The 11,645-nt window shown below is 38.9% G+C and overlaps 1 non-coding gene across 1 annotated transcript; it reads right to left on the bottom strand.

Moving 5' to 3' along the window:
* Positions 1–576: 576 nt before the first annotated feature.
* On the bottom strand, positions 577–683 carry LOC141593422 (small nucleolar RNA R71). The gene has a single exon (XR_012521505.1). It is a non-coding gene; the product is annotated as a small nucleolar RNA R71 (small nucleolar RNA).
* Positions 684–11,645: the final 10,962 nt, after the last annotated feature.

Raw genomic sequence — 11,645 nt, 5'->3', positions numbered from 1 at the left:
AGATCACAAGGTAACTTGTTACCATTGATCACGAGATTGAAAGGACTTTGAAAACCAATAGAAGGCTTGCTAGAAACACTTTGAGAGGAATTGGTGAGGTTGTAGATATTCATTCTCTTGAGTTCATCAACCCTTTTGCAAGAGAAGGTGAGGAGAACCTAACACAAAATCAACCAACAAATCAATCATAAAATCAACCCACAATGCCTAAATTTTCATCACATTCCGTACCAACCGAAGAGAACCTACCCAATGGTACTCCCACATTACAACACTTAACCGTAAATTTCATTGCAAAATCCGCAATTATCCAATTAGTCGAAAGAAGCCAATTTGGGGGGAATGCCTTGTGAAGACCCTCACTCTCACATGGAGACTTTTTGTGACTATTGTGATGCGATTTCACAAACCTGTGTCACTCAAGACCAAATTCGATGGGTCTTATTCCCTTTTTCTCTAATCGGCACCGCAAAACAATGGTTGAAAAGCCTTGATAAAGCTACTCTTAGAATTGACTCTTGGAAGAAGTTGGCTTTAGCTTTCTACAAAAAATTCTACCCTCCGGAAAAGACTAACATGCTAAGAGCTCAAATTACGGGTTTTAAGCAAAGGGATGAAGAATCTTTGTATGAAGCTTGGGAGCAGTTCAAAGGAATTTGTCGCTCATGTCCTCATCATGGCCTTAGCTAGTGGTTCTTGGTACAACAATTTTGGAATGGTCTTTATGAAGACTCGAGAAACATTCTCAACATGGGATAAAATGGTATGTTCACCGAAGTTGACGATAATCAAACTTGGAACAAGATTGAGGAAATGGTTGTCCATAATTCACAATATAGTAGACCTCGCAAGGCTACTAGAGGAGGAAAGCATGAAGTGGACTCTATTACTCAATTGGGTGCTCAACTTAGTGATCATATTGATACCATCAACTTGAAGTTTGAGAAGGCTATGGCTAAACTTGAAGAAGCCTCAAAATCACCAAAGCATCATGTTAATGCCATGGTAGCATCTTCATCAATCCCAAGTGGGATATGTGAGAATTGTAGAACTTTGGGACATGACCAAAGTGAATGTAGGGGAACAAATGAACAAGTGAATGCTTTTCAAGCATACAAGAGTGGTACCCCTTATTCCAATTATTACAATGAAAACACCAAATTCCACCCAAATCTCTCATACAAAAGCCAAAATGTTCAAAACCCTCAACAAACATACACCCCACCTCCCATGAGAAACCAAAATCAAAGACCCTTTTTCAACCAAAACCAAGGCTACCAAAATCAAACTCCATACAATCAACAAAATAACCAAGGTTTTGATGTTCAAAAAGCGGTCCTCCAAATGCAAAAGAATCAACAAGAATTTTTCACTCAAATGCAAAAAGATAGCCAAGCAAAGGACATCACCATCAACAACATCCTAGCCCACACAAAAATGCTGGAAACTCAATTGACCCAACTAGCATCTTCAAACTCTCAAAGACAAAAGGGGCAATTACCACCTCAAAGTAATCCCCCAAGACATGAAGCAGTTAGTGCCATTCACTTGAGGAGTGGTACGAGATATGAAGGACCAAAGAAGCAAGTTGAGGATGAAGTTGTGGAAGCTAGTGACAAAGAAGAAGTTGTACAAAACTCTAAGGAAGATGAACCAACAAAAGAAGAAGTTTCAAAGAAAAGTCAAGAAAAGACCAAGGAGAAGGAGCCCATAATTATTAGACTTCCATTCCCAAGTCGTCAAGCTAAGCCTAAGTTTGATGACCAACTTGGAAAATTCATGGAAATTGTGAAGAATTTGGAAGTCTCGATTCCTTTTACGGAATTAATCAATCACGTGCCGGCCTATGCAAAGTTCATGAAGGACATCCTTACAAAAAAGAAGTCGATCGGAAGCTTGAAACTATCGCCTTCACTAAGGTGAGTAGTGCAATCCTTCAAGGGAGTTCACCCCCAAAACTTAAAGACCCGGGAAGCTTTTCAATACCGTGTACCATTGGCGACACCACGATCAACAAGGCTTTGTGTGATCTAGGAGCAAGCGTGAGTGTCATGCCGTATTCGGTTAGTAAAAGGCTAGGGATGGGAGAGCTTAAATGTACCAACATCACACTCCAAATAGCCGATAGATCGACGAAGACACCGTTAGGAATATGGGAAGATGTACCCGTGAGAATTGGCAAATTCTTCATCCCGGTGGACTTTGTCATTGTTGACATGGTAGAAGACTCCAATATTCCGATCATCCTAGGTAGACCTCTCTTGCACACCGCAGGTGCGGTGATAGATGTGAAGCACGGAGAGCTTACTCTAGAAGTGGGAGACGAGACCATAACTTTCAATCTTGACAAGACCATGAGAGCTCCCCGATTGCATGAACCATGCTTTATGGTTGATCAAGATAACCGGAAGGATGATAGGAATAAGTCGGAATTCCAATGGAAAAAGAAAGTTGATGATGCTCCATCAAAAGAGCAAGGAAATAGCAACAATGAGAGCTTGAAAAGCTCACCCATGACAAGTGAAGAGGATGACCTCATTGGCCAAAACAAGAAAGAAGGAGAGTTGTCTCTATCAACTCAAGAAATTTTTAATGATCAAGTAGACGAAGTTTGCGGTCTTTGGGATGATGAGTTCAAAGGGATATTCAATCCCTACATTGGTAATGCTATGAACCAAGACCATCACGGAGAACAACAAGTGCAAAAATCTATTGAGGACCTCTATCATGACAATGAACAAGCTTTCAACTACTTCTTCAAGGTGTTGAGTAACATCAACAACACCTTGAACATGCCCTCTTGACATCTCACATTGGATGAGAGTTTGGTGGAGTCCTCCCTAAACCACCATTTGTAAATATTCTAACTCCCTAACTTGCATTTCAATTTTTACATTGCATTCTTTGTCATTTTTGGATTTATATTTTGGTGCCTTGATCAAGATATTCATCATTTTGAGAGAAGTGAGGAAGGGACTTATGATTTCATTAATTTGTAGTGCTTTGACTTAGTGTGGGGATAGTAATTGCCTAGGCTATTCATGCCTTTGTAGTGCCCCCACAATGAAGAACACGAGGATTGAAGAATGAAAATGTTACGGGTTATGCAGTACCCACGGATGGACCTGAATCCGTGTGGACAAGGAAGAATCCGAGCGGCCAAAAGGGAATCCACTCGTCGTCAAGGAATCCGAGCGTCTAAAATGCAATCCGCTCGTCTAGCAGAGCTGCAGAGAATTCAAAAAACTGGTCTGTCACAGAATCCGAGCGTCTCAATTGTGAATCCGCTCGTCTGATTCTGGACGCTCGTCTTATAGGAAAGATGCTCGTCTTTCTGCTGTTGATTTTTAAAGTTTCTCCCTGTAACAGAATCCGAGCGTCCGTCCAGGAAGACGCTCGTCCCAAATTGAAAAATCCGTTCGTCTTTGCTGAAAGACGATCGATCTGTGGCGTCCTTTCCTGAGACAAAACACGAAGAATCCGAGCGTCCCAACCCTTGGTTCGCTCGTCCCCTGCTGCTATTTCAAAAATAACGGGTCTTTTAAACCCTCTTCCCTCATTCATTTTCATTTCTTCTACATTCAAACACTACCCAAAACCCAAAATTCCCAAAAACCCTCATCCTCTACATCAACAAAACCAAATTTCCTCAATCAAATTCAACAAAATCAAATCCAAACTTCCTCACAACAAAAATTAATCACTCCTTTTACAACAACAATTGATTCAAACACCAAAGTCTTCAACTTTTGAGTCGATTTTTAAGATACAAAGCAACACTCTTTCATCTTAAATTGATTTGGGCATAACTAAAAATTGGAGATTTCAATCTTTCTTTGGTGTAATCAAGAATGGCAAGAACTAAAGGAGGTAACAAGGCACCCCCAAAGAAGACACTTTCAAAAAGGCAACAAGCTCTTCAAGCAAAACAATTGTCAAAGGCATTGGTAGTCCATGAGGCAAGGTTGGAGGTTCAACAAGATCCCCTTATGGAAGCTACAACATCAACAACTCCCGTCATTGAGCAATTATCCAATTATCCGGAGGTAATTTTCACTTCCGACTCTCATAGGGATAAATTTGTTCTCTTTTCTAAGAAGACCATTATGCCTACAAAATTTAATTGTGAAGATGCTTTGACAAAGTTGGGTGTTCTTGAACAAACCAAAACCTTCTTTGAGGCTATGGGATTGGGTAAATTGTTTACCATGAAAGAATTGACATACCCCTCCCTCACCTTGGAATTTTTGAGTTCCTTGAAACTCACAAGGGTGGAGACTAGAACCCACATCGAGTTTCTTCTTGCAAATGTTGATAGACGCATTACTTATGGCGAATTTAGTAAGATTTTAGGCCTTAGCGATACCCCGAAATATACAAAGATCCCCGACAAGTATGACCCCGCTCCTCTTTGGGAGGCAATTTCCGGAAAGAAATTTGTGCGCTTTCATGATTGTCGTGCTCTATTAGTCCACCATCCGGGAATTCGAGTGTGGCATAAGGTCATTGGGAATACTTTGATAGCAAGAAATGGCACTAATCATCTTACCAAGCTCGATTGTGTTCTTCTTGAGTCGGCCTTGAACATAGGAAGGGAATATACTAAGCCATATAATGCTCTAAGACTTTTGGTTGAACGATGGCTAAATGTCGATTGTGGTAAAGAGGGCACCGCATTCATTGTAAATGGAGGACTAGTTACCCATTTGGCCAAGCACTTTACCCCAAATTTCAACAAAGACAACACTTATGTGGCGGTTAAAAGAGGTCATCTCAATGATATGGACACCATGATTCACAAGTTTAAGTGGGTCAAGCATGATTATCATGACACCAAATATGGGTGGTTAACCAATGAAGCTAGATCCTTCACTTTGCCTTTAAAGATTTTCCGATTGAGTGTTCACCGACCGAACTACCTTCTTCCACTCTCCGAGAAGACCGAGTATATTATTCAACAACAAAGAGGCGAGATTGACAAGCCCTCCTCCTCCATTATCACACCACCCTACCCATTTGAGTATCACGAGTTCAAACCCAAGGATGTCGAGGTAGGAAATGATTACATGACTCTACTCATGAGGGAAATGCACAAGCAAGCTTACAATGATAGAGTTGATGCTTACAGGGCCCAATATCCGCCCCTCCTACATTTAGCTAGGAAAGGACTTCTTGATCCATCATGTCCTTTGCCTAGTTGGGCGGATAGGGAAGTTTTCTTTCCTAGCATCTCTGATGGTGGAAGACAGGGTGGAGAGGAGAATGTTGATGATGAGCATGTTGATGAATAAGGTGAAGAAGAAGAGGTTCAAGAAGGTGTTCAAGAAGAAGAAGCTCAAGAAGAGGAAGAAGAAAGTGAGGAAGAGCAAGGAAGTGAAAGTGGGAGTGGAGATGATTCCACATCTATGGAGGAAGATGATGATAATGATGATATGATGGAGGATTAGCAAACCTTGGAGGCTCCTACATTCTTTCACCCCTCTTATGGTTTGTCTACTTCTTTTGTTTTCTTTATTTTATTTTGATCATTTGTTTGTGGAGTCCTAGCAACATGGAGGACTAACACCTTGGCTTCATTAAGGTGTTCTTTTTATTGTTCCCACTTGTAAAATCCAAAATGATAATTTGTAGTTTCATGCATTGCATTCCATGTGCATAAACTACCCCGAAATTCAAGACGTTAGAAATAAGGTCTATTTTGGTTTGGGGAAGTCCATGCATATGCATCGGGAGATAATTTAAATTATGCTCTCCGCCATAACAAAAACACATGCATCATGTAGTGTAGTTTAGTATAGTTTGCATTTTGTTTAGAAATCATGCATCATGCTTGCATAATTTCCTATCAAATTGGCCATTGAGGACAATGCCCGTACTAGTGTGGGGATGGGAAATTCTAACTTGACTTTTATTCAAAATCCAAAAAAAATCAAAAATTTTGAAAAATTCAAAAAAAAAATTGAAAAATTGGAAAAAATCAAAAACATGTCCATTTCCTTTTTAGTGTAGTCTTGTATATATTGTTTTGTATATATTGTGTTTGTTCATCCTTGTTCACATTGATTGACTACGCCACATCCGAGACATGAGGATATTGAAGACCGCATGGTATGATTTTTCAAATCTCCTTTTTCCTCTTTATGTTAATGACTATGTGGCTTTATTTTGATTGATGCGGTAAAAAACAATGTGAATTTAGGATTACATTTAGATTATTTGGCGTACTAGTTGGTAGAAGCACATGCATTAGGATGTATATATGTTAGTTCCATCATGGCATGAAGTTTGCATGTTAGAAAAAATTTTTGCAAAACCGTCTACTTGTGAAGCTTGACAAGTGTATATAGACCCTAGTAGACGCTTTTTCTTCTTAAGACTTTTCCTGTTAGAATACTTGTAAAACACCCTAGGATGTGTCATGCTAGTATCCTTTGACCGATGGATTAAGGCCTAGTCAAGAGTAACTTGTGGTGTGATAACTCCTTGGCTACCGTTTATTCCATGGTGACCCTTGAAACCATGCAACCATCATTCATCCATGTTCTACCATATTTGTATCATCAAAGGTAATGGGCACAAAACGAAATTGTTCAAAAATTTGAGTTCAAGAAATGAAAAGAAAAGAAAAAGTTTGCAAAATGCATCAAAAGAAAAGAGTAACAAAAATGAAAACTCCTATGCTTCAAATATAAGGCACCCTCGTTACTAATTGGGGTGACTTTGAAAATGTTCAAAAAGAAAATGCAAAAGTTGAAAGTTGTCAAGTATTGAAATGCCAAATATCAAAAGAAATGGCAAAAAGAAAATGTTCTCAAATGTTATATGCCACAAGAAATTGGGGGAAAAATAACAACAAAAGCAAACTCCCAAAATGAAACTCAAATACTATTGATCCCTTTTCCATCATATCCACTTTTGTGCATGGTAGAGAGCAGTGGTGGAGCTAGGGGGGGGGGGGCTAGCGGGGCGGTCGCCCCCCCTGGCGGATGAAATTTTCGAAGTTTTTAGTTAAATTTTTCGAAATTTTTTTGGGGTGCCTTAAGAAATTAGTCGTTCGCCCCCCCTAAAATTTTTCGCCCCCCCTAAGTTCAAATCCTGGCTTCGCCACTGGTAGAGAGGGGACGACCCTTTTTCTTGTCTAGGCAAGAGGGAGAATTTCGCGATCCTCCAGTGTTTCTAACGCCATAGGGAGTCTATTCTTGACAAAAGCATTTAACGATTGAGGACAAAGGTACTCTAGCTTGACACAACTTGGAGGTGATTTATTGGTATCCTTCTAGGCTTAGTAGTTTGCAGAAATTGCATCTATGAAGGAGTGTGTACCCTTGAATTGCTTCCCTTGTAGATAATTTCCGCCACTTAGATGAGGAAAGTGGCTATTATTTTTGTAGATGCATCCATTACTTGACTTTTTGTGCTTTAATGTTTGGATGTGTCGCCATTTTGGCAAGATCCACCTTGCCTTGCAAGAAGGCATCCTACCTCATGGTTGTCTTATTGTGAGTTGAAGGGACGGAGTGAGACCAGCTAATTGTCTCATGTCGGCTATATTAGTAGGATAGTTAAAATAAGGGTCCTAGCTTTGTCACCTCTTTACTCGGGACGAGCAAAGGTTCGGTTTGGGGATATTTGATGTGACCATCATTTGAGCATATTTAGTCCCCGAATTAGCCTCGTTCCTATGCTTTTTAGTGCATATTTGGGTCATTTACTATTTTTAGTCCTTTGTTTTGCATATTCTTTGAGGTTTTGTTTCCTTGGTAGGAGAGGAGTGCAAACCTTGCATTTTCATGGCAAAATAGAGCTAAATTAATCGAATCTAATGACCAAGCATTAAAGAGAAGACAAGACTAGAAGGCCTTTGTACATATTGAAGTAGATGGGCAATGATGAAGAAGATCCTTGCATCTTCGACAAAATCCCGAAGGATTATTGGAAGAAGAGAGGAAGAAAAGAAGAAAAGGAAGGTTGGGACGAGATCCGCTCGTCCAACCATAAAGACGCCCGTCCAAGACTGAAAGAATCCGAGCGTCTTTGCCATAGGGACGCCCGTCCAGAAGCCTCCCAGGACGCTCGTCCAAGCTAGCAGGCCGCCCGTCCAGCCACCCCAGAATCCGCTCGTCCCGACCCTTGGACGCTCGGATTGTGTTACAGACCCACACGTCCTCTTCTTGCTCCATGAGAGATGCGCATATTTTTGAAAGACAGGCAAAAAGGAGACCCACATCTTTTTCTGAGAGGAGCGATTCCTCAAGGACTTAATCGTCATTTAAGCCCTTAGTAAACCCTAATTTGTGTACCTAATCCCCATTATAAATACCCCATTAGTCTAATTAGATTAATCATATTCTTCTTATCAATATTTAGTGTAGCTTATATCATTCTAATCTCTTCTTAATCTTGTAATCAAATTCTAATCAAATATTAATACAAATCTCATTTCCTTAATTTCTCTTTTGTTCATCTTTTATTTTGGGTAATTGAAGATTATTTGGGTTATTATTGGGAGATTGACAACCTTCCAATCATTCATTAAGTACTTCTATTATTCTTTGCTTTATTTTGGAATCATTATTAGGTATAATTCTCTTAATCCCTTTTTAATTATTAATCATCTTCATTTATTCATTATGTTTTGCTTTGTTAATATGATTGACAACCTTGTTAACATGTTAAACTTGATAATGAGTGAGTAGTTTCCTTAACTAGGGTTAATGGATAATTAGGGGAAACCAACATGGGGGATGATTCATTCTTAATTTAATATGTTTTCATAATTTATTTGCTTTCTTGTTGTGATCTCAACTTATGCACATGTTATGTTTGATGAAATGTGGGCCTATGAATCCTTGCATTGTTTACCCATCACTTACCTTTTCAATGAGACTTGTAAGACATAAACCAACTCGAGTCTCATTAGACCGTGCATATAGTTGAGTAGGGAGGATTAAGTCGATTTGTAGGTGTTGTACAATCTAATCGATTCGGCTCCGGGACCCAAACCTTCCTTGGATTGTAAGATATAAACCAACTCGATCTATCACAACAATAATTGCTTGCTTATAATTTGAGAATATGTTTGTATGATCAATTCCCATGAATCCCCTATGACCCCATGACACCCTAGTGCTTTTAATCAATTGTTTACATCTCATTTTAATCATCTTGCTTTTTTACTTTTATTGCTATTTAGTTTAGTGATCTTCTTATCTCAACCCAAATCGTGACACCCCTAGACACCGCTACTTGCAATCGAAAATCCTACATCAATACCCGTCCCTTGGGATCCGACCTTTACTTGCCTCTTTACTAATAGTAGAGTTGTTTGTGAAGTTATAAATATTGTTTTGGTCTAGGTGCTCCTAACGACAAGTAATTGAAAATTAAGCTCCAAGTGAGTCCAACCAGTTTGACCCTAGGAGTGATGAGGAGATTTTCATAGGATATTCGGATCATAGCAAGGCTTACAAAGTCTTCAACAAAAGAACACTTTGTATTGAAGAAAGTGTTCATGTTATTTTTGATGAAGATAATATGTTTGATAAGCCCTTACAGGATGAGGAAGAAGACTTGGATGAACCTAACTTTCGTCATTCTAGAGACGATCTCCCAAAATTAGAATCGGAGGATAATGAGATTGAAGGGATAGATGATGAGCTTAATCATTCTTCTAAGGATAAAAAGGAGAAAACCAAAGTTATAGTTGATGATACTATAACGTTGTCTCAAAATAAGGTTTTCCAATCTAATGTTATAGGTGATGTTACTATAACATTGAATCCAAATCAAGGTAATGAGTTCGAAGTTATAACCGGCTCTACTACAACACCTGGATTTGATTCAGGGGGAACTTCCTCAAATTTTGAGCCAAATGAAATCGGGTAAAGTTCAACTAATGATGAAGATCCGAGTACTTCAACAAAATGGAAATACAAGAGCTCACATCCAATGGACAATATTCTCGGAAATATTATGAAGGTTGTTCAAACAAGACGATCCTTGAATAATTTCTACTCATTCTACTCATTCCTATCCATGATCGAACCAACAAATATTAAACAAGCTCTTGCAGAATCAGATTGGGCTATAGTTATGCAAGAAGAGCTTCAACAGTTCGAACGGAACAAAGTTTGGCACTTGGTTCCCAGACCTAAGGATCGATCAGTTATTTGAACAAGATAGGTGTCTAGAAATAAACTAGATGATGCTGGAATCATTGTTCGAAATAAAGCAAGGTTAGTGGTCCAAGGATATAATCAACAAGAAGGAATAGATTATGACGAGACTTTTGCACCTGTTGCTCGTCTTGAAGCTATTAGACTCTTGATAGCGTTTGCAGCTAATAAAGGAATGAAACTTTTCCAAATGGATGTCAAGACAGCATTTCTAAACGGGTATCTACAGGAAGAAGTCTTCGTAGAACAACCCCCTGGATTTAAGGATAGCAAATTTGAAGATCATGTCTTTAAATTAGACAAAGCCCTGTATGGATTGAAATAAGCACCAAGGGCATGGTATGAGAGATTACCTAATTTCTACTTGACAGTGGATTTAATAGAGGATCTGTTGACAAAACCCTATTTCTAAAATTCGAGGGTATCGACCTTTTAGTTGTTCAAATCTACGTTGATGATATCATCTTTGGATCGACCAACCGTAGCTTGTGCAAATATTTTTCTGAGTTGATGACCTCCGAATTCGAGATGAGTATGATGGGAGAATTGAAACTCTTCTTAGGTCTGCAAATTCAACAGACTGAGGAAGGCATTCAAATTCATCAACAAAAATACATCAAGGAATTGATTCGAAAGTTCGGTATGGAAAATTTTCATGTTATGCCTACTCCAATGGTCGCAGACAAGAAGTTAAACTTAGATGAAGACGGTAACCCTGTTGATGAAATAACTTATCGTGGGATGATAGGGTCATTATTATACTTAACCGCAAGTAGACCAAATATCATGTTTAGTGTATGCGTTTGTGCGAGATATCAATCATCTCCCAATGAGACGGCGGTAAAAAGGATTTTACGATATCTTATTGGAACGGCCAACCTATACTTATGGTATCCGATAGAGTGCAATTTCGATCTAGTCGGTTATTCTGATGCCGACTACGCAGGATGTTCTCTAGACAGGAAAAGCACATTAGGTGTTGCCACATTCGTTGGACCTTGCATCATTACGTGAGGTTCAAAGAAGCAGAATTCAGTTGCTCTTTCAACTGCTGAAGCCGAGTATATCGCTGCAGGACTGGTATATACTCAATTATTATGGCTTAAGCAACAATTACATGATTATGGTGTTGATGTAGGTTGCATTCCTATTTTGTGTGATAATACTAGTGCTATTATTATTTCTAAAAATCCCGCACAACACTCACGTACCAAACACATTGAAATTAGACACCATTTTATTCGAGGCCATGTTGAGAAAGGTAATATAAAACTCGAATTTTGTAGTACTGAGAAACAATGGGCAGATATTTTGACAAAATCTTTAGCTAGAGAACGATTTGAGACTTTACGATTGGAAATTGGTTTAATCAGTGGTACATAAGTTTTTATATATGTTTAATTTCTCAATGACTAACTAATAAAGATAAGATTGTATGACTATGTTCGTATATTGCGTTGCATGAATATT

This window comes from Silene latifolia, chromosome 7, assembly GCF_048544455.1.
Source record: "Silene latifolia isolate original U9 population chromosome 7, ASM4854445v1, whole genome shotgun sequence".
Taxonomy (NCBI): Eukaryota; Viridiplantae; Streptophyta; class Magnoliopsida; order Caryophyllales; family Caryophyllaceae; genus Silene; species Silene latifolia.
This window is presented reverse-complemented; position numbering and strand designations above follow the sequence as displayed.